The sequence below is a fragment of the Schistocerca americana genome, chromosome 7 (assembly GCF_021461395.2).
Source record: "Schistocerca americana isolate TAMUIC-IGC-003095 chromosome 7, iqSchAmer2.1, whole genome shotgun sequence".
NCBI lineage: Eukaryota > Metazoa > Arthropoda > Insecta > Orthoptera > Acrididae > Schistocerca > Schistocerca americana.
In genome coordinates, this window is record NC_060125.1 from 509,330,338 (window position 1) to 509,356,709 (window position 26,372).

Here is a 26,372-nt window from a genome sequence, read left to right on the forward strand (position 1 = left end):
TTTCCTCGATATATCTTTCTCCTACGATTCTTATCAGGTCAGTAGCGTCTCTTGTTCCTTTTCCTCGGCTAACATCTCTTATCCACACTATTATTCATTTTTAGGGTTCCCTACCTCAGTCGGTAAAAACGGTGAAAGGGTCCTATAGTCCCTTTTCATTATCAATTTATTTGCTGTCCAGTTCACTTTCCATCCTACAGAACAATTCGGGTGTTTTCGTTGCTAAACTTCATACTAGAGAGGACTGAGCTATGATTCAATCTAGCCGTAGCCTATTCCTTTCTGTGATTTGCAAGCATCGTATGGTTGTTATGTTGGTTCTATTCAGACTTGTAGTTTTCAGGTAGGCAAAGAGGTTTATTCCACTTGTGTGAAAGTTACAGGTATTAGGTTGGTGGCGGAAGCCTCATCTCTGGGTTTTCCTGGCCACGAGGTTGTGTGGGAAAAGTTCTCGTGTGAGGTGGTCAGTCTGCTTCCAGCTCTCCGAGGGTCCGCAGCCGTCTCTTCGAAGAAGGTGAATTGATTTAACCGCTTGGCGCGTTGTCTCGTAGCGAAAGGGGAGCTTTTAGTTTTCTGGCCTCGCTTTTTGTCTTATAAAGATTGTTTTGCTGGCTCGCAGCATGGAATGCAAGGTTTTTGCAGACTTTCAGTTTGATTCCTAATGCAAACTTTGGCCCGTAAGAAGAACGTAGCACAAAGGTGTTGCATGGGTTGAAGCGATCTCACGTAGGAAGTACGCCCTCAGTTCAGTGTGAATGTTTGTGTGCCTGCGACTGCGTGTGTATACATTCTAAGATTTTCCGAATTTTGATAATTTTTGCCTCTTTGTAAAATTTGTTTGATTACTATATATCCGTTGGAAACCATTCATGTGGATGAATATTAGAGTTTCTTGGCTCTCTGCCATTACCCTTTGTCTATTCAAATGTGTCCTCTGTAAAATGTTAATTGTTGGCGGCTGTGTGGTTTAATGTTGCTAAAATTTGGCCACGGAACGTATAAATTGTGTCTCCGCGAACCACGTCGGCACGCGAGTTAACTGTGAGCCTAATTTTCCTGTGGCCTCCTGCCTCTGCCCTCGAGTTTACTTATTGCTCTGATTTTGGAATATTACATATATATCCCGTCCAGATTATACAGTAGCATTTGGGATTTGTGATTTCATGTTAAGCGCATAAGCGTGCATGTGTGGCCCTCGTTGAGGCTGTTTCTCCAAACCGATGTTCAACTTTAAATTCAACCGTGATGTTCAGATTTACTATTTTATTTAATCATTTCTCAACACAGCGGAACAAACCTCCTAGCTTCGTGTTTGTTGGTGATGGGGCCGTCCTTGCTGTTCTTTGAGTGAATGTGCGTCTGAATGCGAGTATTAAAGCTTTCCCGTCCCCCTCTAATTACGACCCTGATTCTAAATTAAGAGATTCTGTTGTGAATCATATAGCGCTTCACAAGCAATCGTACGTAGTTACCAGGCAACAGCAGTTATATAGATGTCTTATATCAATATCTTAAGAAGTAAATAATTTTGTTTCAAGTCTTATCCAGTGAACCAATGTTACGTCTGCTTTACCTACGCGATTTACCTTGTAGAATCCTTGCTAGCCCATCCAAAGCGTTTCCATGTGCACGGGTCCAATAATTAGTCTTCCCTTTTCATTTAAAACACATTCTTTAGGATAGATCTTGTTCTCAGGAATGTTGCTGCAAGCTGCTCTTATTCACAGCGTTCACACACTTTTTACTTTATTTTACTATTTGATTCATGTGAACAGTCCCTGGATCATATTAATAATACATTCCATTTTTTATGAGTGACATTATAATGAATGTTCTCTTATGAGTTTTTTCTTATGACTAAATCAATTAATTTTCCAACTCAGTCGAACCACCTGTTTAAAGTGTGGCGAGAGTTGGTGGTGACCCCATCTTTTACTTTCATTTTAATGTCAAATAGCATTTCCATTTGCGTCTGGCTCTTTTAGCCATCTGGATATAGCCCAGGGCTCCACTCATTTCATAAACAGCACTTAAGCGCACGTCACTTACAACGGAACACTTACAATATCACTTTATTGTCCGCCTGTTAAGATCCTTTTTCTCAAGAGCGGATAGAGGTATCAAACTGAAATTTATGCCGAATACCAAGGTGGGCGCGCTTTGTGGAAAATTTGAGCTCCTAAGCCAACGCAGTCACACGATACTGCCATTTATGACACATATTTCGATTCTGCCAAACTCACTCATCAAAACCTACAGAAGAAGTACCTGTATAAATATCGAGCCTGCTGCTATAGCGATAAAGAGAACATAGGAAACCGGAAGTTTGCAGGTTATAATTTCGGTCACACCACGAATTTCTGAGTCTCTGGTTCCACATAATCTTCACCTCTCAGCGGTGTGGGGAGCCACCAGAAACAAGTAGGGCCCATTTCCCGGTTTGGTACCGGAGATAGTTTGGAGACAAGCAAGTCTCCGAAATGGCGTCCATTAGGTAAGGCTGAATGGTGGACATATAAAGTGCACTGGACATTTATTTGCGTATAGTTTAAGGATGAGTGGAAACTTCATTACGAGAGCGAAGCAATCAACTTACGGCAATGACAGTAGTATCTCTCAACTTTTGTATCCTTGGCTCGGTTGTAGAGAGGAGAATAGTCGAGTGTTGGACGTGGAGTTAACTGGCAGCGGTCTTAGCGTAGTGCATATTGGAGGAGGATTTTGCTGAAAAAAATTGTTAGGAATTATTAATCTGATGGAAGGACTTACAGATGGAGCATCTGCGGAACAGAGAGAATGGATTTGCCTTATGGATGTGGCTTTAAGACAATAAGTTTTCTGGCGTGTACTTAGAATTTTGGCGATCCTTGCAACAGAACAGTACGCCTTCCCACCTCAGTTTAGGTCATTTTAGTTCGATTCATTTCAGTCTGTATAATCTCAAAGGCATTGCCTTGTAGGACTTTGTAAAGAAAGTAATGTTTTTGGTTTTCTGTGAGTTTTATGTTCTTGTGGCATAAGAGTTTAAAACAGAGCATTGCCATTATAATGAACGGATTAGTACTTATAATTCAATGTGAGAAGCTTTTTAGTATGAAAAAATCGTCCGCATCTTTCTCCCAGTAGTTTAGTTTTACTTTAGCATCTTTTCGGCTGGCGCGATTTCTTCATGTTGTGCTCTTGCTGCTGATTACACTGTAATTTTTCAGGTGAGATTCTTTTCGTTTTTTATTGGTTCTTTCGTTTCTCATCTCAAGTTTCAATTGCGCAAAGTTTAAGCATTTTCTTTGTAAGTCAGATTTTTAATGGGCCAGTGAACAGTGTGTGTTTCGTAGTGTTGCTACGTAATTTCAGTGTTTCAATTTTTGTGAGTAGTGCACAGTTTGATTCTGGTAGTGGCTTTTGAGTAACCGTTTTGATTTAATTAGCTTTGTCTTTATATAAATGTACGAACTGAGACGCGCTATTCGCAATAGTAATTTCAGTTCAACCTCTTTATGACAGAGGTACATTCAGTATTGAGTAAAAACAGGCAAACATTTAAATGCTCACGAACGTACGAAAGATAGAGTCAGACCAAATAACTTTCAAGACTAGAACCTGGCCATTGAGTCACACGAAATTATTATTACTGTTATTATCTACATACGTGGTAAGATTGTACGAAACGCTCGGAGCGTGAGTCTTACGTACACATGTACGGATTTATTTTATTTTATTTCTTCGTAGCTTCAGCTTAGCATTTATTGAATCGCAGCGTGTGTTAGTCGGTTCCTACGGCCAAGGCAGAGCAAACACTCGTTCGCGATGTTGTCGCTGTGGAGCACGTGTCCAGTAGAAAGTCTACAGAATTACGCTCTGCCGAGACGAGCGTGGTGCCGCCGCCTTATCTACCCGCTAGCAGACGTTTGCGTTATCAGCCGGTTGAAAGACTCGCGACAAAAGTGTGACGGCGGGTGTCGACTGAAAGGCAACCAATTGTAGCCCGACGGTGCCGGCGCGCTATTCACAATGAGGCACTGGCCTCCCGAGCGGCGCTCCTTTCCTTTCTGCCCTTTGTTCAGAAATGAGGGTTTCGTCATGTGACACGTTCTCAAAAGCGGGCGACTTTCCCTACAGAAAGATGTTCTTCGACCTTTTCAAGAGAAATTCGGAATAGATAACGCGGCGCCCTTTTTCTGTCCGCCGTGCGCTCCCCGCAGTGCGCATTACGGGGAATAATTTTTATTTACAGTGGGAGGTTCTTTTGTGGCGAAAGCGCCGCGTCGCATCTCGCCGTCCACGACGGTGATATTAGCGCTGGCGCGCGCGAGACTCTGTGGGCGGAGGCCGACGACATTGTATTTATTCTCGGCGGCGGACGAGCCGCGGAACAGCGGCTCAAAAGAAACAGCGGAGAGGAGGGCGGTGGGCGGCGCGGGGGCGGACGAGGTGGTGGAGGAGGGGGGGGGGGCAGGGAGCTATGTTAGGGCGTAATGACATTCGCGCCCACAATCTGAGCTTCACATCGTTGCCAGCATTGTGGCTGCAGAGGCGACCGCGCGCGCCGCGCTGCCTGTCCAAATAATACGGCTTTCCGTCCTCGGGCAAGTAAAAGGGGGGAAGAAGAGAGAGAGAGGGAGGAAGAAAACGGGAGGGAAAAAAAGGTATGTAAGTGAAAAAGAAAATAATAAGGTTCTTCTGCTTCTTAAGTGACTTTCCATTCATTCACATGCACGTTGCGCGCGGGGCTTTTGTGGCCTCTCTGAATGGGGTCGGACGAGTGGAAGAAGCGGTATTCAATAGGCGGCGGTGGTCGCATTATTTCCCCTAATGAACAATTGGCGACTCCTTGGGCGCCGCAGCGTGTTTTTGAGGCCTGGCGCCCCCCATCCCCCTTTCCGAAACCCCCCCACCCCCACCCCATCCACCCACGCACGCGACCTCTTAAAGCGGCGAGCAGGCGTTCGGCGCCCCGATGTTCATTAAGTTCGCCCCCGGCAATGAATCCGAGACGAGGAAACATCAATCATTGCGCCCGGAACGTAAATTACAGAGGCTGCCGGCGCGTGCGCATTCGTCAGTGTGTGCGGGCGTGTGTGTGTGTGTGTGTGTGTGTGTGAGTGAGTAGTGCGAGGTTGCTCCATTATTCCGTCCCGGAATGCAGCCCCAGACGGCCGCTGCGTCTGTGGCTAGGTCTAGTTAGGAACACGCTGACAATTAGGACTCGGACATAGCGCAGTGGCGTAGCCGCCTCACTCGTTGACGTCTCTCACTGCGTGGCGCGATTCACACAGTTCTTCCTCTATACAGGGGCCCCGCTTGTGGTTCATAAAGGCAGCGCAAAACCGATCCCGGCGAAGTAGTCATCATCTAGAACGAACTATTCACGCTGCATACGACTGTCTGTTGTGGGGAAATAGGAACCCCAGAACACACAGTTCTGAACTGTAGGCGGTACAGAGCGCACACATCAGCACAAAAGAAAGACAGCGATCGTAGTAGCAGTCTCTTTGCATGGACCTGCGAAATGGACTGCAGCTAACGAGACAGCAAACTGAGTCTCCAGAACCCTACGCAGGGACTACCGGACCAATAGGCAGTACGTTTCATAAACTACACAGCAAAATGAGACAGTCAAAATGATTTATGAAGTGATTCAAAAAATAATCTGCATGCTACGAAAACAGACAATTGACAGTGAACAAAAAAAGTTGTGAATCTCTTCATATGAGTACCAAAAACATTCCGCTAAATTTCGGGTGTACGATAAATCACACAGATTTAAAGGTAGTCGATTCAACTAAATACCTATAGACTACAATTATGTTCAACTTAAACAGGAACTACCACCCAGAAAACACTGTGGGAAGGGCGAAATGCAGACCGCGTTCTATTGGCAGACTGCTAAGAAGGTACGACAGATCTACTTATTTATTTATTGCTTATTTAGTCTGAGATGATTAGGGCCTTAAGGCCCTCTCTCACGTCTGACCAGGAACAACACATACCAAAGATTTCACATAAAATCGCCGTAATAATAGTCAAATAATATTAACAATGATAATGGTAATAATAGTAATAGTTGGCACTAACAATAATAATGATAATGATGATAATAGTGAATGGCGTAAGGATTTATATAAATCATTTTAGTAAATTTGAGCCAATGATTAGAGTTATGAAGGTGAAAGGAATATAGATGAAGGAGAGGACTGAAATGACAGCGACAGTAGAAGATGGGAAACAATAGAGAACTCTGCTGACAAGAGAGAGGGAGGGAGGGTGTAGTGGGAGGAGTTGTGGGGTACAGGGAATTTGCGAGACTGAGCTGCGTATATGAGTGTGGGATAGATGGCTGTTTTCCTTTGATGTTTTGTGGAGGATTGTTCCAGTGTCAGGTTTCTGATGAGAAAAATGATTTAGAGAATATGGCAGTGCTTTGTACTGGTACAGAGAGGATTTTACTGTCCTGAGAGCGGATGTTTCGCTGTGGTGCTCGATGGTAGTGTAAAAGTTGATAGATAAGGCCGAGCGCAGTGACTGAAAAGATGATGGAGGAAGCATAGGGTATAAAAGTCTCTACGCGTATTACCACGTAGCCATCATATTTGTTTGAAGGCAGGAGTGATACGGTCGAAAAAGCGAATGTCACAAAAGTATTGTGCACAAGCATTCATCGTCAATTCCAATCTGGGTGAGCTCTCGTATGAAACTACCTGGAGAATAGCATTACTATAGTCGAGTATAGTGAGTATAAGTGACTCTATAAGCTTCTTTTCAGGCTCGAAAGGAGCACTGTTTGGTGACTTGGGTGGAACACTGCTATCCCTTGTCTGTCGTCTTCAGAACTGCCTCTGCAAGGTCCATGTTTGCTTAACCCATCCGTGTTCTTGGCTGCTGATTGAGTAAAGACATTGACACAGCATTCCTTCCCCTCCACCCTTCCACAAAGAGATAAGAGATGGTAGCACATCTTGATCTCCCTGGAAGGGGCTGGGTCCACACTGGTGGCTGGGCTGGCTGGGGCGGGGGGTGGGGTTTGGGGGGGGGGGGCGCTGAGGTCCATCTCTATCAACATCGGCGCTGGTGTGGGTGGTGTGTGGAGCAACTGAGGGCCTCTCCATGGAGCTAGTCACAGGCTGGAGCTGCAATCGGTCGACAGTGTCTGGGATGGGTACTGTGGAGGACTTCACCTCTGGAGAAGAAGATGACGATAGACTACAGGGCCCACGAAGATGACCACAACGAGGCTGCAATTGGTTAATGTTCTTACAGCATACTGTGCTACTTTGATGTGTCACCTCAGCAGTGGCCACCTCAGAAGAATGGAACGACTACAGGAAACCAATGCAGACGGCCTCTGACGCAGACTTGTTATCCCTGAGAGGGAAGTGGTGGTGGCTAGACTGCCATGTAAAGAGGTGGACGCTAGTGTTATGATTTATAGACAATTGTAAGTGACATGATCGGCCATGCAGCACTTCTGCTGGGTTTGACCCATCACAACGAGTGGAACAATAAGAAAGCAGAAAGAATTTAAGGGCCTCATCCAAACGATGATGGGAGTGGAGCTCGGATAGCTGGTATTTAAGGGTATGGGTGAAGCGTTTGGCTAGACCATAGCAGGGTAGGGGGACACATTATATATCAGCACTGTGCCACCTGCTAGGTAGAAAGTAAAAAAATTGTGAAAGGAGATTGAGGGCAGTTATCTACGACAATAGCTCCTGGGAGACCTTCAGTTGAAAAAAAATGTGTGATTGGTTTTAAATGGTCTGCCCTGTGGAAGTAGTAGACATGCACGACACATAGGGTAACGCAATGCCAGCACCTATGACGATTAACCAGGAGTACATCACGAAGAGACATGTGAAATCCGGGTGCAGCTGGGACCAAGAGCCAGAAGTGTGAGACCAAAGAAGAAAACGACATGGAAGGGTGGCCAGCTTGCTCCGGAAGGTGGGACAGGAGATAACGATGTCGGTAATCGCTGTGTGCCCCATCAGTAGATATGTTGGCAGGCCACATATTTAGTGAGCACAACACTCCAGTTCTGTTGGCCTGCCAGGATTGACCCTGGTGTGACCATTGACTCACTGGACCAGGAACACATCATTGAGGTTGGAGATGTCTTTCCAGTGATAGCAATAGGACAGGACCTCCAGATGTCACAACTGCTTGCTGCCTGGTAGCCGACCACATTGCGCCAAGTGGAATACATCGTGGGGTCCAGGGTCCTTGGTGGTGTGGGCACATAATGAGCTTTGTGTCCAGTGATAGGTTGGCCATAGCTACCTTAGAAGCATGGGTACATGTTGGAGCTGACTTTGTGATATGCATTGAAGGTAGGACGTGGTGGTGGTTGTTAGTGTTTAACGTCCCGTCGACAACGAGGTCATTAGAGACGGAGCGCAAGCTCGGGTTAGGGAAGGATTGGGAAGGAAATCGGCCGTGCCCTTTCAAAGGGCATTGAAGGTAGAATCCTGACCTGGGGGTAGACATGAGAGTAGGTCAGCATTAGAATGTTGTTTGCCGAACAGTACCGGAAGTCATAATTATAACATGAAAAAAAAGCAGTTCACCACTGAATGCAGTGCGTAATTTTGGTCAGAATATCTGCCAACACTTTAAAAAGGGTTTGTGGTCACTGAACAGTATGAGATGGCGACCATAGAAATAGTCATGAAACTTTGAATGCAAAATATAATTGCTAGGGCTTCTTTTGCTACAGTGATGTAGTTACAGTGTGTAGCAGACAGAGTGTGGACACAAATGCAGTTTGTCACTTCACACCATTAGTCACATGTGAAAAGATCGCCCCCCAACCCATAGTCTGATGCACCAGCTGCCAAGATTAAGGGCGTGGTGATGTCATTTGCTGTGATGCATGTGGAGTGGAGAAGGCAGTGTTTCAAGTTATGACATGGGGGGGTCCATTACTAGCGAACAGTTTTGTGTAAGAGGTGGTGTAATGGTTATGCAATGTCTGCTGTATGTGGAATATATTTTCAGTAACAACTGGGCTGTCCCACATCTAGTTTCAGCTGGCTGCTAGTTGATGTAGGCCAGACATTTCTGCACTGCCTCATTATACTGACAGTCTGCTGGTCAGGTGCTCAAGGTAGTCCTGAGAACGCTGGCAATGCCTAAGGCAAGTCTATTATGATGAAACATACCAACAGAAATATCGACCACTAAGAAGCATCAGGAATCCTCAGGCAGTGGAAGCTAGAGATATACATCACAGAGGTCAGTCTTGGCATACAGTTTGCAGCCAGTGAGGTGGTTCATTATGTCTATGAAAGATTGGGCATTAACGGTACTGTTAAAGTCCACACAAATGGTTTTTCCAAATGAAAATGGGGCGGCCCATTGCCTGTTGTGATTGGGAGTGAGAATACCCTCACCTGGTAACAGCTGTAGTTCCAGTCGAAGTTTGTATCTGAGTGCGATGAGAACGTTCCTGGTTCTAAAGAACTTCGGGTCACTGATAAGAGAATCTTAGACACCTGAGGAGAATTGCGTGAGCACTAAGCTGAAATTGGGAGAGAGGTCTATTAGGTAGGGGTTAGCCACCAGCGTCTTGATGATGCTCCACAGATTCTATTGCAGGAGGTAAAGTACGCGTAATCATACTGTTCTGAGATTATACTTGAATTATCACCAAGATGAAACTTCCACTCACGCAATAAAATTAAACAATTAATTTCTATTGTTCTCAGTTAACCACTTCAAAGAAATTAATTTTCACTGTTTATAAGAGTTCTGAATCTTAACTGAGTCACTTCGTGTCAAACAGCTGAGTTTTCAGTACATATTTCGACGTGACTAATACTTACAAACGTAACTTGCTCTCTAAGAAGTCTCAAAACAACGTTCAAATGAAAGATCGTCTGTTCAGCTGTGTCTAAGCATCAACCACAAGTTTTCCAATATTATTCCGAAATCAGTCAAACTGAAATAGTTTCAGTCTTGCTCGTTGATAGAATCATACGCTACTCTACAGACGCAGTCACCAGATATTGGAAATAACGCTATTCTTATTTTCAAGACGTTGGAATACCATACAGAGATAATTACATGCTCTAGAATATCTGTGAACTGATGTATTTAGATAAATTCATTTGAAACATCAATCTTACAATAGTGCGCAGAGAAGATGCTGACAATGATCACACAATGTTCTCGCCGTCGCAAGCTATCGGTTACTTGCGACTACTGACCCGCACTGTCCGCTGCTACGTCGGTGGAGCACTGCTGGACCACTTGTCAGGATCTTCTCCTCGCGGTATGAAACAGACAACTACATTTTAGTACACTCATGATATGTAAAAAAATACGTAATTATATCAAATACTAGGTTAATCCCAAAAGTAAGGTCTCCTATAGGTACATAGACCTGTTTATTTCTACAACGGTTTACATCAGTTTACAGACTGAACATTTAGCTATTTTTCGATATAATCACCATTTCTGTCGACGCATTTTTGTAGACGATGTGGCAGTTTTTGTATGCCCATGTCATACCAGCTCACCACCATGCTGTTCAGAAAGTTATTAACCTCTTCTTTCACCTCATCGTCGGAGCTGAATCACTGGGACCACAACTAACGCTGACAGGTACTGTGAGACTCTGAAAACACTCAGACGGCAATTCAGAACCGGAGAAGAGGAATGTTGAGCAAGGACGAACACATTCTCCATGACAACGCTCGCCCACACATCGCCCGGCAAATCTGCAACTGTTTCAGTGGAACATAATCACGCACCCACCCTATAGTCCTGACTTGGCTCCCAGTGACTATCACCTGTTCCCTAGGTTAAAAGAACATTTGGCCAGAAAGCGATTCAGCTCCGACGATGAGGTGAAAGAAGAGGTTCATAACTTTCTGAACAGCATGGCGGCTAGCTGGTATGACATGGGCATACAAAAACTGCCACAGCGTCTGCAAAAACGCATCGACAGAAATGGTGATTATGTCGAAAATAGCTAAATGTTCAAGCTGTAAACTGATGTAAACCATTGTAGAAATAAACAGGTCTATGTCCTTATAAAAAAATAGGAGACCTTAATTTTGGGATTGCCCTCGTACATCTCTTGCCTACCTGATTTCTCTCAAATGGAAAATAAAATGGTGTTGCTTGTTTGAAATATGGAGTATCCCAATGCGGTGGAACAGGAACAACACCTGGGCAGAAACATCCATCGTTTCCGTCATGATGGAAGCAACGTGGCAGTACGTTTACATGAAAGTGAGAGAGCACACACCAAAACATTGTCTACCTGTATCGTACCGTACGTGTGAGACAATGACATGAAAAAAAAAAGCCTCGCCACCGAATGATACATCAGCAAAGGCGATGCAGCAAAAATACGAATGCGCAAAATAACGCTATTTTTATTTACAAGACGTTGGAATACCATACAGTAACAAAGATACAGAATCTTCTCCAATAGAAGTTAATTTGGATCACAACAATTGAAAGCAAGTCACTCCTTCAATATCAAAAGAGCACTAATAATACGTGAAGGCTGAAGGCACGGAAATATCTCGATAAATTGAAAGTTACAATATGCAATGTCCATAAACTAACTGCCGCGATCAGCATCCGGAATGGACGTGCAGAAGTAAAAGTCAGGAGAGGACAATTGTTGTTGTTGTTGTGGTCTTCAGTCCTGAGACTGGTTTGATGCAGCTCTCCATGCTACTCTATCCTGTGCAAGCTTTTTCATCTCCCAGTACCTATTGCAACCTACATCCTTCTGAATCTGCTTAGAGTATTCATCTCTTGGTCTCCCTCTACGATTTTTACCCTCCACGCTGCCCTCCAATACTAAATTGGTGATCCCTTGATGCCTCAGAACATGTCCTACCAACCGATCCCTTCTTCTGGTCAAGTTGTGCCACAAACTTCTCTTCTCCCCAATCCTATTCAATACTTCCTCATTAGTTATGTGATCTACCCATCTAATCTTCAGCATTCTTCTGTAGCACCACATTTCGAAAGCTTCTATTCTCTTCTTGTCCAAACTATTTATCGTCCATGTTTCACTTCCATACATGGCTACACTCCATACAAATACTTTCAGAAATGACTTCCTGACACTTAAATCAATACTGGATGTTAACAAATTTCTCTTCTTCAGAAACGCTTTCCTTGCCATTGCCAGCCTACATTTTATATCCTCTCTACTTCGACCATCATCAGTTATTTTGCTCCCCAAATAGCAAAACTCCTTTACTACTTTAAGTGCCTCATTTCCTAATCTAATTCCCTCAGCATCACCCGACTTAATTAGACTACATTCCATTATCCTTGTTTTGCTTTTGTTGATGTTCATCTTATATCCTCCTTTCAAGACACTGTCCATTCCATTCAACTGCTCTTCCAAGTCCTTTGCTGTCTCTGACAGAATTACAATGTCATCGGCGAACCTCAAAGTTTTTATTTCTTCTCCATGAATTTTAATACCTACCCCGAATTTTTCTTTTGTTTCCTTTACTGCTTGCTCAATATACAGATTGAACAACATCGGGGAGAGGCTACAACCCTGTCTTACTCCCTTCCCAACCACTGCTTCCCTTTCATGTCCCTCGACTCTTATAACTGCCATCTGGTTTCTGTACAAATTGTAAATAGCCTTTCGCTCCCTGTATTTTACCCCTGCCACCTTCAGAATTTGAAAGAGAGTATTCCAGTCAACATTGTCAAAAGCTTTCTCTAAGTCTACAAATGCTAGAAACGTAGGTTTGCCTTTCCTTAATCTTTCTTCTAAGATAAGTCGTAAGGTCAGTATTGCCTCACGTGTTCCAGTGTTTCTACGGAATCCAAACTGATCTTCCCCGAGGTTGGCTTCTACTAGTTTTTCCATTCGTCTGTAAAGAATTCGTGTTAGTATTTTGCAGCTGTGGCTTATTAAACTGATTGTTCGGTAATTTTCACATCTGTCAACACCTGCTTTCTTTGGGATTGGAATTATTATATTCTTCTTGAAGTCTGAGGGTATTTCGCCTGTTTCATACATCTTGCTCACCAGATGGTAGAGTTTTGTCAGGACTGGCTCTCCCACGGCCGTCAGTAGTTCCAATGGAATATTGTCTACTCCGGGGGCCTTGTTTCGACTCAGGTCTTTCAGTGCTCTGTCAAACTCTTCACGCAGTATCGTATCTCCCATTTCATCTTCATCTACATCCTCTTCCATTTCCATAATATTGTCCTCAAGTACATCGCCCAAGGGAGAGGAGAGGACAAGGGAAAGCATAAATCCCGAAGGGACACACAAAATGTTGAGTCCAGCTTTTGCTAATGCAATAAGGAAAACAAAAATTACAAAATTCAGCTGCTGGTCACGGCATCGGAGGCTCCATCTCTTCAGAGTAGATGCCAAGAATGGTGTCAGTCCGTAGCTGGCAGCTCTTCTAGGCGAAAGTCGATGAGGGTGATGTCATTGTCGTAGTGGCAGCTCCAGTGTGAGATCTCAATGGTGGGAAGGCTTTTGTAATTGACACGTGGCCCAGAAATCTCGCTCGGAGTGAACTCCTTGAACATAGCCGGATGTCGGCCCCAGTACTGCCTAGGCACCAGAATATTGCAGGTACTTGCTTTCAGTCATATGACCCTTGGGAGAAAAACGTCCACCACTCTAGTGACCTCTGGTGGCACTTGGGTGGCCGCCTGGAGGCTGAGTGGAGTGTGGCCATTCTTGTCCGTCGTCTGAAGGGCTGCCTGTGCGAGATCAGCGTCCACCCAACACATCTGTCTCGTTGGTTGTTGGCTCATCGGGTACAAGACCACGACACACATGTACCATGTGTGGACTACCGTTGTGCTGTTGAATACTGGTACCACAATACTGTTGTACAAAAGCTAAATCATGAGGAAGAAGGACAACTGCGCTGCACCATTGTACTGTCAAAGCTCCCACAATCACTATTGTCACCTGAAGTCCTGTCCGATAACTTCCCACACAATGACGCTAGGAGTAACACTGCTGTGGCTCTCCAAAACGTTGGAAGAGAGAGGTCTCTCCTTAGATTGTCACCATACTCGTCGACAGTTGTCATCTGCGGCAGTGCAGAAACGCAATTCATTGCTGAATACACCGAGCGCCATTCATAAGTAGCTCATGTTGGAGCAGTAGCAACAACTGGGCACAAATATTAGCCAATTTCCGTCATGCCAGAGGCATACTTGAAAAAACATTGCGTACCTGGATCAGAATATACATCACACACACACACACACACACACACACACACACACAAACACACACACACACACACACACACACACACACACATAAGGCTGTAGGAAGCATGAATGAATCTCGGTAGCGTGGTTGTCTGCTTCTTTCACATGTTTGCACCACATTCAGTCTTCTGGCCGCGAGCATTCCCAACTAAACAACATTAAAGCCATTCACAATACATCAAATATCCTCCAAGGGGCATATGGAGTCATCAGGTAAAAATCGACGTTGTCTTTGCAGCTGTTCAAATTTTACACGACTGGCCATTGAAATTACTACACCACGAAGATGACGTGCTACAGAGCGAGATTTAACCGACAGTAAGAAGATGCTGTGATATGCAAATGCTTATGCTTATCAGAACATTCACACAAGGTTGGCGCCGGTGGCGACACCTACAACGTGCTGACATGAGGAAAGTTTCCAACCGATTTCTCATACAGAAACAGCAGTTGACCGGCGTTGCCTGGTGAAACGTTGTTGTGATGCCTCGTGTAAGGAGGAGAAATGCGTATCATCACGTTTCCGACGGTCGGATTGTAGCCTATCGCGATTGTGGTTTATCGTATCGCGACATTGCTGCTCGCGTTGGTCGAGATCCAATGACTGTTAGCAGAATATGGAATCGGTGGGTTCAGGAGGGTAATATGGAACGCCGCGTTGGATCCCAACGGCCTAGTATCACTAGCAGTCGAGATGACAGGCATCTTATCCGTATGTTTGTAACGGATCGTGTAGCCACATCTCGATCCCTGAGTCAACAGATGGGGACGTTTGCAAGACAACAACCATCTGCACGAACAGTTCGACGGCGTTTGCATCAGCATGGACAATCAGCTCGAAGACCATAGCTGCGGTCACCCTTGACGCTGTATCACAGACAGGAGCGCCTACGATGGTGTACTCAACGGCGAACCTGGGTGCACGAATGGCAAAACGTCATTTTTTCGGATGAATCCGGGTTCTGTTTACAGCATCATGATGGTCGCATCCGTGTTTGGCGACATCGCGGTGAACGCACATTGGAAGCGTGTATTCGTCATCGCCACAGTGGTGTATCACCCGGCGTGATGGTATGGGGTATCATTGGTTACACGTCTCGGTCACCTCTTGTTCGCATTGACGGCACTTTGAACAGTGGACGTTACATTTCAAATGTTTTACGACCCGTGGCTCTACCCTTCATTCGATCCCTGCGAAACCCTACATTTCAGCAGGATAATGCACGACCGCATGTTGCAGGTCCTGTACGGGCCTTTCTGGATACAGAAAATATTTGACTGCTCCCGTGGCCAGCACATTCTCCAGATCTCTCACCAATTGAAAACGTCTGGTCAATGGTGTCCGAGCAACTGGCTCGTCACAATAAGCCAGTCACTAGTCTTGATGAACTGTGGTATCGTGTTGAAGGTGCATGGGCAGCTGTACCTGTACACGCCATCCATGCTCTGTTTGACTCAATGCCCAGGCGTATCAAGGCCGTTATTACGGCCAGAGGTGGTTGTTCTGGGTACTGATTTCACAGAATCTATGCACGCAAATTGCGTGAAAATGTAATCACATGTCAGTTCTAGTATAATATATTTGTCTATTGAATACCCGTTTACCATCTGCATTTCTTCTTGGTGTAGCAGTTTTAATGGCCAGTAGTGTATTATTATTTTTTCGGCAGTGGTTTTTCAGGGACAGATTGATCATTCCCACCCTGTGTATAAAGGGATGAGAGATTCTAACTCCTGGGTCCAAGCCGTCTGCTGACAATAAGTTTCTCACTTGAAAGTAACACACTCACATCCAGCTGAGTGATGACACAGAACAGCGATAGCCCAATGCCGTTTCAAGCCAGTTTAACAGTCACCAACCCCCCCTCCGCCCTCGATATACTCTGGCGCTGATACAAGTCATCGGATACCACATAATATCATGTCGGACTTCCGTTTGCCCAGCGTAGTGCAGCAACTTAATGTGGCATGGACTCAATAAGTCGTTGAAAGCCCCTCTACAAATACTGAGCCACGCTGCCTCTATCGGAGCCCATAATTGCGGAAGTGTGCCGGCGCAAGATTTTGTGCACTAACTGATCTCTGAATTATGTCTCATAAATGTCCAAAAAAATGGATCAAATTGATCTGAGCACTATGGGACGTAACAGCTATGGTCATCAGTCCCCTAGAATTTAGAACTACTTAAACCTAACTAATCTAAGGACATCACACACATCCACGCCCGAGGCAGGACTCGAACCTGCGACCGTAGCGGTCGTGCGGTTCCAGACTGTAGCACCTAGAACCGCTCGGCCACTGCGGCCGGCTGTCCTTAGGTTAGTTAGGTTTACGTAGTTCTAAGTTCTATGGGACTGATGACCCCAGATGTTAAGTTCCATAGTGCTCAGAGCCTTATGAACCAACTACCACTCCGCGTTCAGTCTCTGATAATTCCCGTTGTGCGGTCATAATCACATTGGAAACCTTTTCAGATGAATCACCTGAGTACAAATGACGGCTCCGCCAATGCACTGCCCTTTTATGCCTTGTGTCGGCTATACTAGCACCATTTGTACTGTATGTGTGCATATCGCTGTCCAGTGACTGCTCTTCGTCCTGACGCTGACTCGAAATACCAGGACGTGATGGCTGCGACGTGTTGCGCCGTGGCAGCCAGCAGCCATCAGCTTCCTCACGCCTGTCCGCTCAGCGCCGCCCTTCTCCCCCCCCCCCCCCCAACCAACTCCCTCCCTCCGTACACCGGAGATTGCCAAGCCCCGCATGTGTTGCCTGATGCGATTTCTTTCCCGTCACTGGCGCCCATTATTTAATTACGACCCATCTCCCACTGTCGCGAAATCGTTTGCTCTTTCTTCATCCTCTTATCGAACGCTCGTCTACAAACGCACACAAAAGCCCCTTTATAAAACGTCATCTGCGATTTACTTTCGCCGTATAAGTACAAGACTTACAAGTGCAATGGGCGTCCTATTGTTATTCTCGTCGAGAAACATTGACAGATGCTTGAAATCTCCAGCTAATTTCTTTTTATTCATCTTGATTCTCTTCTTATTACTAATTACTATAGGCATTGTTAGCGCTTTTCGTTATTGAAATTTAGTACCGCAAGCAGACGTTTGTGTGACTGTGAGCACTGTCAAGAAGCAACATTAAGCCTCATAGGAATGGTTCTGAGATTGCCGCTAAAAGCAGTATCTGGAGTATGGTTTCAGGCAATCAGTGGTCATCAACTCAACGTTGGTTTGTACATCTTGGTACCTTAGAAGGCTTGGTGCAAACATAACTCAAATGCTGTCACCTTCCAGCGATCTACGACACGAATTAGTAGTTACTTAATAGGGGAATTGTAACGTAAGTGGAATCCAGACTATGGTATTATTTGCTATTTTTCGTACACACAAGCAATTTTTAGCACTTAAACTCACCTTAAATGCTTTTACATGACTAGACTAACATTTTACCTCTGTCCCACCTGTGTACAGTGTGACCTGGGAAGTATCATGAATAGCGTCGCTCATATTTTACTACCTGGTTTTCCACATTATGCTGCAGCTATTTTACATAAATGAAATTTTTGCAGTGGCCGTTGTGTAGAATGATGTAATGGAGGTGGCTTGTCTCTGCTTTTCTTTCCGGCTGGAGTGCAGTGTTTCTGAGTACATGGTAAAATAGTAAAAGCGTTAAATAATGACTACTTCATTCGTGCAAAAGGCTTCATATGATGTTAAATCACACGGTATAGACTAAGTGGTCAAAAGAATCCGGACACACAAGAAACTTACGGTTATCATATTAGGTGCATTGTGCTGCTACCTACTTCTATGTACTACATATCAGCGACCTCTGTAGTCTTTAGACATCGTGAGAGAGAAGAATGGGCACTCCGCGGAACTTGCGGACTTCGAACGTGGTCAGGTGATTGGGTGCCATACGCCTGTACGTAAGATTCCCACAGTCCTAAACATCCATAGGTCCACTGTTTTCGATGTGATATGGAGTGGAAACGTGGAGGGTCACGTACAGCACTAAAGCGTACAGGCCGACCTCGTCTATTGACTGACAGAGACCGCCGACAGCTGAAGAGGGTCGTAATATGTAATAGGCAGATACCTATCCAGACCATCACACAGGAATTCCAAACTGCATCAGGATCCACTGCAAGTACTATTACAGTTAGGCGGGAGGTGAGAAAACTTGGATATCTTGGTCGAGTGGATGCTCATAAGCCTTATATCTCGCGCGTAAATGCCAAACAACGCCTCGCTTGGTCTAAGGAGCGTAAACACTGGACGACTGAACAGTGGGAAAACGCTGTGTGGGGTGACGAATCACGGTACGCAATTTTGCGATCCGATGGCAGGGTGTGGGTATAGCGAATGACCGGTGAACGTCATCTGCCAGCGTGTGTAGTGCAAACAGTCAAATTCGGAGGCGTGAGTGTTATGATATGGTCGTGTTTTTCATGGAGGGGGCTTGCACCCCTTTTTGTTTTGCGTGGCACTATGACAGCAAAAACAAATGTTCAAATGTGTGTGAAATCTTATGGGACTTAACCGCTAAGGTCATCAGTCCCTAAGCTTCCACACTACTTAACCTAAATTATCCTAAGGACAAACACACACACACCCATGCCCGAGGGAGGACTCGAAACTCCGCCGGGACCAGCCGCACAGTCCATGACTACAGCGCCTAAGACCGCTCGGCTAATCCCGCGCGGTGCCATAACAGCACAGGCCTACATTGATGTTTTAAGCATCTTCCTGCTTCCCACTATAGAAGATCAATTAGGGGATGGCGATTGCATTTTTCAACTCGCTCGAGCACCTTTTCATAATGCACAGCCTGTGGTGGAGTGGTCACACGACGATAACGTCCCTGGCCTGCCCGGAGTCCTGACCTGAATCATATTGGAATGTTTTGGAACGCCGACTTTGTGCCAGTCCTCACCGACCGACATCGATATCTCTCCTCAGTGCAGCGCTGCCATTCCCCAAGAAACCTTCCAGCACTTGATTGAACATATTTCTGCGAGAGTGGAAGCTGTCATCAAGGCTAAGGGTGGGCCAACATCATATTGAATTCCAGCATTACCGGTGGAGGGCGCCACGAACTTGTAAGTCATTTTCAGCCAGGTGTCTGGATACTTTTGATCACATAGTGTACCTTTATTTTCAGTACAAAATTTGTGAGTTTCTGATTACACAATCTGGAAATTTTAATTTTTTTGTGACATAATTTCTCAAAAAAAGGTAATTTAGAATTAATTTGTAAAGCTGATTATGAAAATTGCATTTCTTTTGCCTCGTTAGGATTGGATTGGATTGTTTGGGGGAGGAGCCTCGTTAGGATTTTTCGCAAAATGGGGTTTCATATTTTAAATATTTAAGTTGTCAAAGTAGAAATATTAAAATAAAATTTCAATATCTGTCTATATTGTAATGTTTCAGTTTAAGGCATGTATTAAAAATAACAAAACAGTTGTCTCATCAACATTACGAGTACGCTGTTATATTTGATATTCAGATTGTCTCATTCTCGAGTTCCTTGCTGGATCTTCTTCTTTACTGTTTCTGTCCATCATCCATCAGTAAATGGCCATCATACTTTCATTACAGGTTCCCTGGTATCTCTTCTCCATCTCCTTAAAGTCCTAATGGCAGCGTTCTCGCTGGGAAGTATTCATTATATGAACGTAGGAATTGGTTTTTTCATGCTTATGCTTCAGTAGAACTTCTTGACGTTATCCAACGTCATTTAACAATTTTCTTGTAATCTGGATGTTTTTTTATTCCCTATAGTTTTCAGTAACAGACCTCAAGGCATCGTTTTTCCTAACATTCATTAAATTCTAAAATTATTGGTCCTTCGTTAGTTTGTGAATTTGAGGACCTATGGAAAATCTGGTTTTCAGTTTATCTTGGCTGATGAAGAGAAATTTCATAGAAAGGTACTTGAAGAATTTGCCCATCTTGTGGAAGAGCCCATACAAACCGCTTCATCAATAGCAGTTTGATATATGGAGATCAAAGCAATATTTTTTTGTTATCTACAAGAGATTCACACAAAACGTCTCCGATACAGCCATACCTGAGCGCTCCAAAGCTTTTCCATTTTGCCGGCTTCTGCACTCATATAAGAAACATTGCAACTTGCTTCCCTTACATAACTGCTATAACTGAAAATAAAATAAACTTTATTCCGTTATGAAAAAACTCTGTGTGTGATAGAAGAAAACCAATACCAACCGTGAAACCAGCATAAAATGTTGTTTAACAAGACATATTTATTTTCAGTCACCTGTTTTCATTAAGACTGGTGTTATTTTATTTGCTTGCGACATTTATGGAATTACCATTTTCGGCCAGTCAGTGATCATCGTGAGACTGAGGGAAAATATTGAAAACGGTGGTTTGTCAGCTTCCTGTTGCATTGTCGATGTAAGTATAACGTAAAGAGTAGCTTAGGTCTGCTGATGACCACTAGCTGGCCGAGACAGCTAACTGCATTTTGAAATACTATTATCTTCGTCGTCGCAAGAAAATAATAGAAAGAATAGTTTCATCGTCGTTTTTCGCACAGAATATTCGAAACACGTCATGACGTGTCAAACGAAATACATTTCAAATACAAAAAATGCTGTAAATCGTGTACAGATTGTGGACTGCATAGTGAAAGTTGCCTTTTACAGTGACAACTTTCATAACTGGTTTTTCTTCCGCGCATGCTAAAATCGCAGCAGACTCTCTGTCACGATGTTTTTGTACCATGCAATCGATAACTGAAAGTATCACAGACATTGAGTGACCCGAAAGGTCTGGTCAGGTGTAAACATTTTGGCGGAAGACAAAGCTAGCCAATGAGAGGCGACCGTATTTCCAGAATTCCAACGTACGTTTGTCTGTGTTAGCATTCGTTGTTCGGCTGGATTCTGAGCTTTCGAAGGATGGTAGAAAATCGGGTTTATATTAGTCAATCCGAATACTAGGGCGGTTGAATTCATCATGCCCCTGAAACAGTAATGCGTATGAAATTCTTGTTGTTTGAAATATTCTTTTGTGATGAACTGTTGTACTACGCGTTTCTGCGCAGGTGATTGTGTGCTTCATTTAGACCATGATTATGCTTTAGGTGAAATTACATTCTCTTTAGTCAAAGTTTATTAGAGGTATCGGTAATCCCTTGTGACTGTTTAAAGATTCTGTTGTCTTTATGATAGAATGGGTGCTTTGCAATCAGCATCGAGGTATCTCACTCAATGTTATAAAATTCCTGCCTTCAGCAGAGATACCAGTCTTACTGAGCTGTTATTGCTATCAGCACACATGTTTCTCAAAAAGGCAGTCATCTGTAGGCTTCGGCTATTTCTCTGCACGGTTTTCAGCACGAAAGGTGTGTCATCAGCCGAAGATACAGAGAACTGAAGTACATCACTTCTTGTAACAGGTGATTACTTTGTGTCTTCAGTTCTTCAGATCTTTAAATAGGTAAGGTTAGTGAAACAAATTAAGCCAAGCATGCTTACTGCACGCAATATGTATATAAGCCGGGTGACTTACACGTTCTTGAGACCAGGCTATGAGCTTATCACAAGTTAGTATGACCACAGAATTCGATTAAATGTTTATTTATGCCCACTATTATTTCATTGTACTAAATAAGCTACACCATACCTTTCAGTCTACAGGGAGGAAATTGTTTAAACCTACAAACTGTGGGAGGTTGCACGGGACATCGATACTAACATTTTTCCCTTACGTCACATTTTCCTGTGAGGATTTTCTAAACCGGTAGAGGGGGTTCTTTCTGGATGAAAATTAACTAAACTAATGGACTGTGGAAGGTGGCGTGGGACAATGAAAACATTTTTTCTAAGGTGTTTCCCTGTGAGGACAAAAAGTAACATTAACAAGTTTTAATTTTTTGTTGCCAAGAGATAACAGTGTTAACACAGCACAATTACTTCAATTGCAGTACAGCTTCAAAAATGCCTCCATTGACTCGTAAACAGTGGTTACACCGGGGGGTCATGTTCTATCACAGTCGAAGACTGCAGGAGTATCCTTAATTCCTGCTGCTGCAGCTACTATCCAACCAACGATATCCTCTTCTGATTCAACAGGCCTGCCTCGTGATGACTGGTTGTTGTGTGCTGTCCTTAGGTTAGTTAGGTTTAAGTAGTTCTAAGTTCTAGGGGACTGATGACCATAGATGTTAAGTCCCATAGTGCTGAGAGCCATTTGAACCGTTTGATTCAACAGGGGTATTGTAAACAAGGCTGCACGTCTCTCGTCACCCAAAAAGGTCCAGAGGTGTCAAATGAGACTCGAGTAGGCCACGCTAGAGGGCCACCACTGCCCATCCACTTTTTCGAAACTCGGTTCCAGAAACGACGCACAGGACGACTGAAATGTGCCGGAGCCCCGCCACGCTAGAATCGAATATGCTCTCTTGTAGCGAGTGGCACGTCCCTCAAAAACTCTGTCAATGCACTGGCGAGGAAATTGTAATAATGACTGTCATTTAATTGCATAGGTAAGAGATATGGTCCAATTAATCACCGACAACACCTTCTCACACGTTCACGTAGAACCGCAATTGATGAGCGCGAGTAAATGTGGGATGTGGATTAACCTCATTCAAAACATGTCACCTATGGATGTCGAAGACCTCATCATGCGTGGAGATTGCTTCCTATGTGAACAGCACAGACGAGGGAAAGGTAAAATGGTTTAGACATTGTCCCGGGTATCATTGCGAAAACTGTGCTCTAAGTGGATGATAATTTGGTTTCAAACTGTGCACACGATGTATATGAAATGGTTAAACAGTTGATCGCGAAGGACGTTTCCTACGTTCGTCCGATTCGTCTCCATGTTACGCGCAATTACATAACTGCTGAGAGCGAATGCATCCTCTGCAGGATTAAAATATGCTGACAGTAATTATGACATTAGAGAAAAAAGTCTTCAGGTGTTCCGTGCTACCTGCCAGAGTTAGTGGGTTTAAATAATTTTCACCCTGCTTATAAATAATGGCTAACCCGGGGCACGGTCACAGGTGTAAGTTGCTTGTCTAACGGCTTCTAGGGCCAACAAAAACTTGGTTTTCAGTATTTCGTACTGTTATTGACCGAATTCAAAAATTTAAAATGCTGTCATGATCTTCTCATTAAGGACTGTAATCTTATTTTAATGGTTTAACACAATAACTCAAGTACTGAAGTTGTAACTGTGTATATATATCTTGATTCAACGCAGCTCACGGGGCGCTAATTATCCAAATTATATTCAGCCGGTGTTTGAGAATGAGAGCACTTAGCGACTTTCCACGTACCTTAGGCATGATTTCAAACCTGTTGAAAGTTTACCCCTCGTTTGTTAAGCTGATTAATTTTCATGTGAGAAGTATCTCCCTTTAATACAAGCGGACGCAGTGCTCCATGGTTCCCATTTCTACCGCTATGTGTCTAATTCTTTCAATTAGCCCCGATAAATTGAGATGTGGGTAATCAAACCCACTAGAAAAGATAGTATTCTAAATTAAAAATGAAGCAACGGATAACGCAACATCGGTGAATTGCCGTGAAACAATATGTGCACATTAGGGACTATAAGACTTTCTTTCTTTCTTTCTTTTTTTTTTTTTTTTTTTTTTTTTTTTTTTCTTTTTTTTTTTTTTTTTTACTATGAATTCAGTTAGTCGCATGAAGTGCACAATGCATACAATGGATAAGCTTGGATTGAAAATTCATAGAATATAGTCATGATCTCAGTGGTATGGATGAAGGAAACTAAGTAACGCTAAGAGAGAATTTCAATTATCATTCTGATTTATTTCGATAATATTTAATAAGACTATTACTTTGTGACAAAACATACATGAAGTCTATTATATTCAAGAAAACTACCACTCTCAGTGACAAAACCTTCATGAAGCACTAACTTTCTCTTGCATCTCGTCATACCGGAAACAGAGACAACACTCCGTTGTCAATTACATCCACTAATGATTAAAATGGGTAAAAATGAATTACTTCTTGTCACACCTATTTACTGCACGGAGAAGGGAAGGATCCCACCTTTCACTCTCTCAAATTGTGTTACTTCACATGCAGTACCATGCGGATAAGTTCATGTTGAAACCGGGTATTATGCAACCGCAATGCAACGTGAGCAAACCAGCCCAGGCCTCAGGACTCCACATTATTCATGCTATGATTAACGAAAGGCAAATCTAGTGACTACCGTTATGAATGCTGGCAACACGTGGCCAAGTTCGACAACAAAGAAACGGGTAAAATAAATCGTTGAATCATGGAAAATTTATATTGCTTGTATCTGGAACTAAACTATGCAACAAATGAAACATTAATGAACCTATCCGCTATTGATCTAAGAACAAGAACCGTTGGTTCATGCCCTCACTCACCTCGCGCCCAAGTCCGCTAGTTGAAACACATTAATCTGAAAAATTTCTACAAATACAATATCGCTGAACCTTTCCCGGTATTAATTCACACCTGAACATGTTTCATAATCAATGTTACCCCAAAATACCTACATTATGAATAACTTTTCTCACCATCCATGACGAGCGCCGCATCGCTGCGTCCGTCTCGTTCAATCGGCGGCCCCAGAGTGTCCAGGACCAACCGCCAACCGTTCAAAAAAACTGGTGGTGGGGGTGGGACCTCAGTGAGAACCAACCTCACAAGCTCTGCCCTGCTCATCCCCACTATCTTTGGAATCACGAACTCTCTGCCGAATCTGCTCACGTTGTTATGTTGGTGCTAAACTACCCTACTGCTACCATCTTTGACTAACCCAGATTGTTATATATTCCATGCATAATTACGTTTATCCATCCACATACATCACGGGATCAAAGGATGAGGGAGGAGGTGTGATACCAACAGAAGAAAAAATATACACGGAAGCATTCTTGAATCCAGAGGTTAATTAACTAGGCGAAACATTGAAAGGACGCTCTCGGCGTAAAATGAATTATTAAACATGTAGAAATTAATCAGTTAGTTAAATGAAGCGTAAACCTGTGACGTTTCACTGTATGAAACTCTTTCTCGCAGGACCCCATACAAAAAAAGAGTAGGAAAAAAATTACCGCTTACTCTATTTATGCTGTTCATGCAGTAAAACTGCAGCATCGGGCATTATATTTTACCCTGTTTTTCTATTCTCGTCTACATTACCAGAAATAAATTACGTTTCTCATTGTTTGAATACCAATATAGCTTTTTGAAATTTCGTGACTTTGTCAGAAAGTGTGTAAAATATGTTAAGGTATTTTAAGTAGTTTGGTCATAAACTTTAATAGATACGTGTGCAACGTTCAGGTCGTAATGGTCCGACATAAATATTATTAATGTGAAACATTATTTAGTTTTTCTTCATATTTTATGGTAATAATGGTTTATGTCGTTTCAAAGTACTCTCAACAATCAACAACGCCTCTGCAATGTGCTTGTTTGTGTCTTTTTTTCCAAGGAATCGCTTAGCACTTCTCAATTATTTTAATCTCAGTGTGAATTGTGACACAGTTGGTAATTAAATGACTGAGCGATGTTGAGCTGGAAGAATTGGTAAATTCCTCAACAGATAAACGAATAATTTTCAAGATTCAAGGTCATGGAAGTAATGCATCTGAAAGCAAGCGTTCTGGTGACAGTGACGACAGTTCACAGATTTAAGAAAAAAAAGGAATTTTCTTCAATTAAATTCTGTAAATTATTTTCATTATTATTATTATAATAAAGTTTTTAAAAATAAATCTCTCCGTATATGTTATTACTATTATTAATTCTTATTAGTATTATTATAAGAATATTTAAGAATAAAGTTCTCATTATTATTATTATTATTATTATTATTATTATTATAACGTTTTTTAAAAATCAGTTTCTGAGAATTATTATCATTAATATTAGTATTATTATAGGAAATTTTTGAAAATAAAGTTCTCAGTATTATCATTATCATTATTTTCGAGAACATAGGCTTATTGGTATACAACTGTCAACAACTGTACAAAAAATGTATGTTAGCAGAAATTTTTTGTCTATTACAATGTTGGTCACATTGACACGAACAGTACATGTGTACAGAACAGCATGGTTA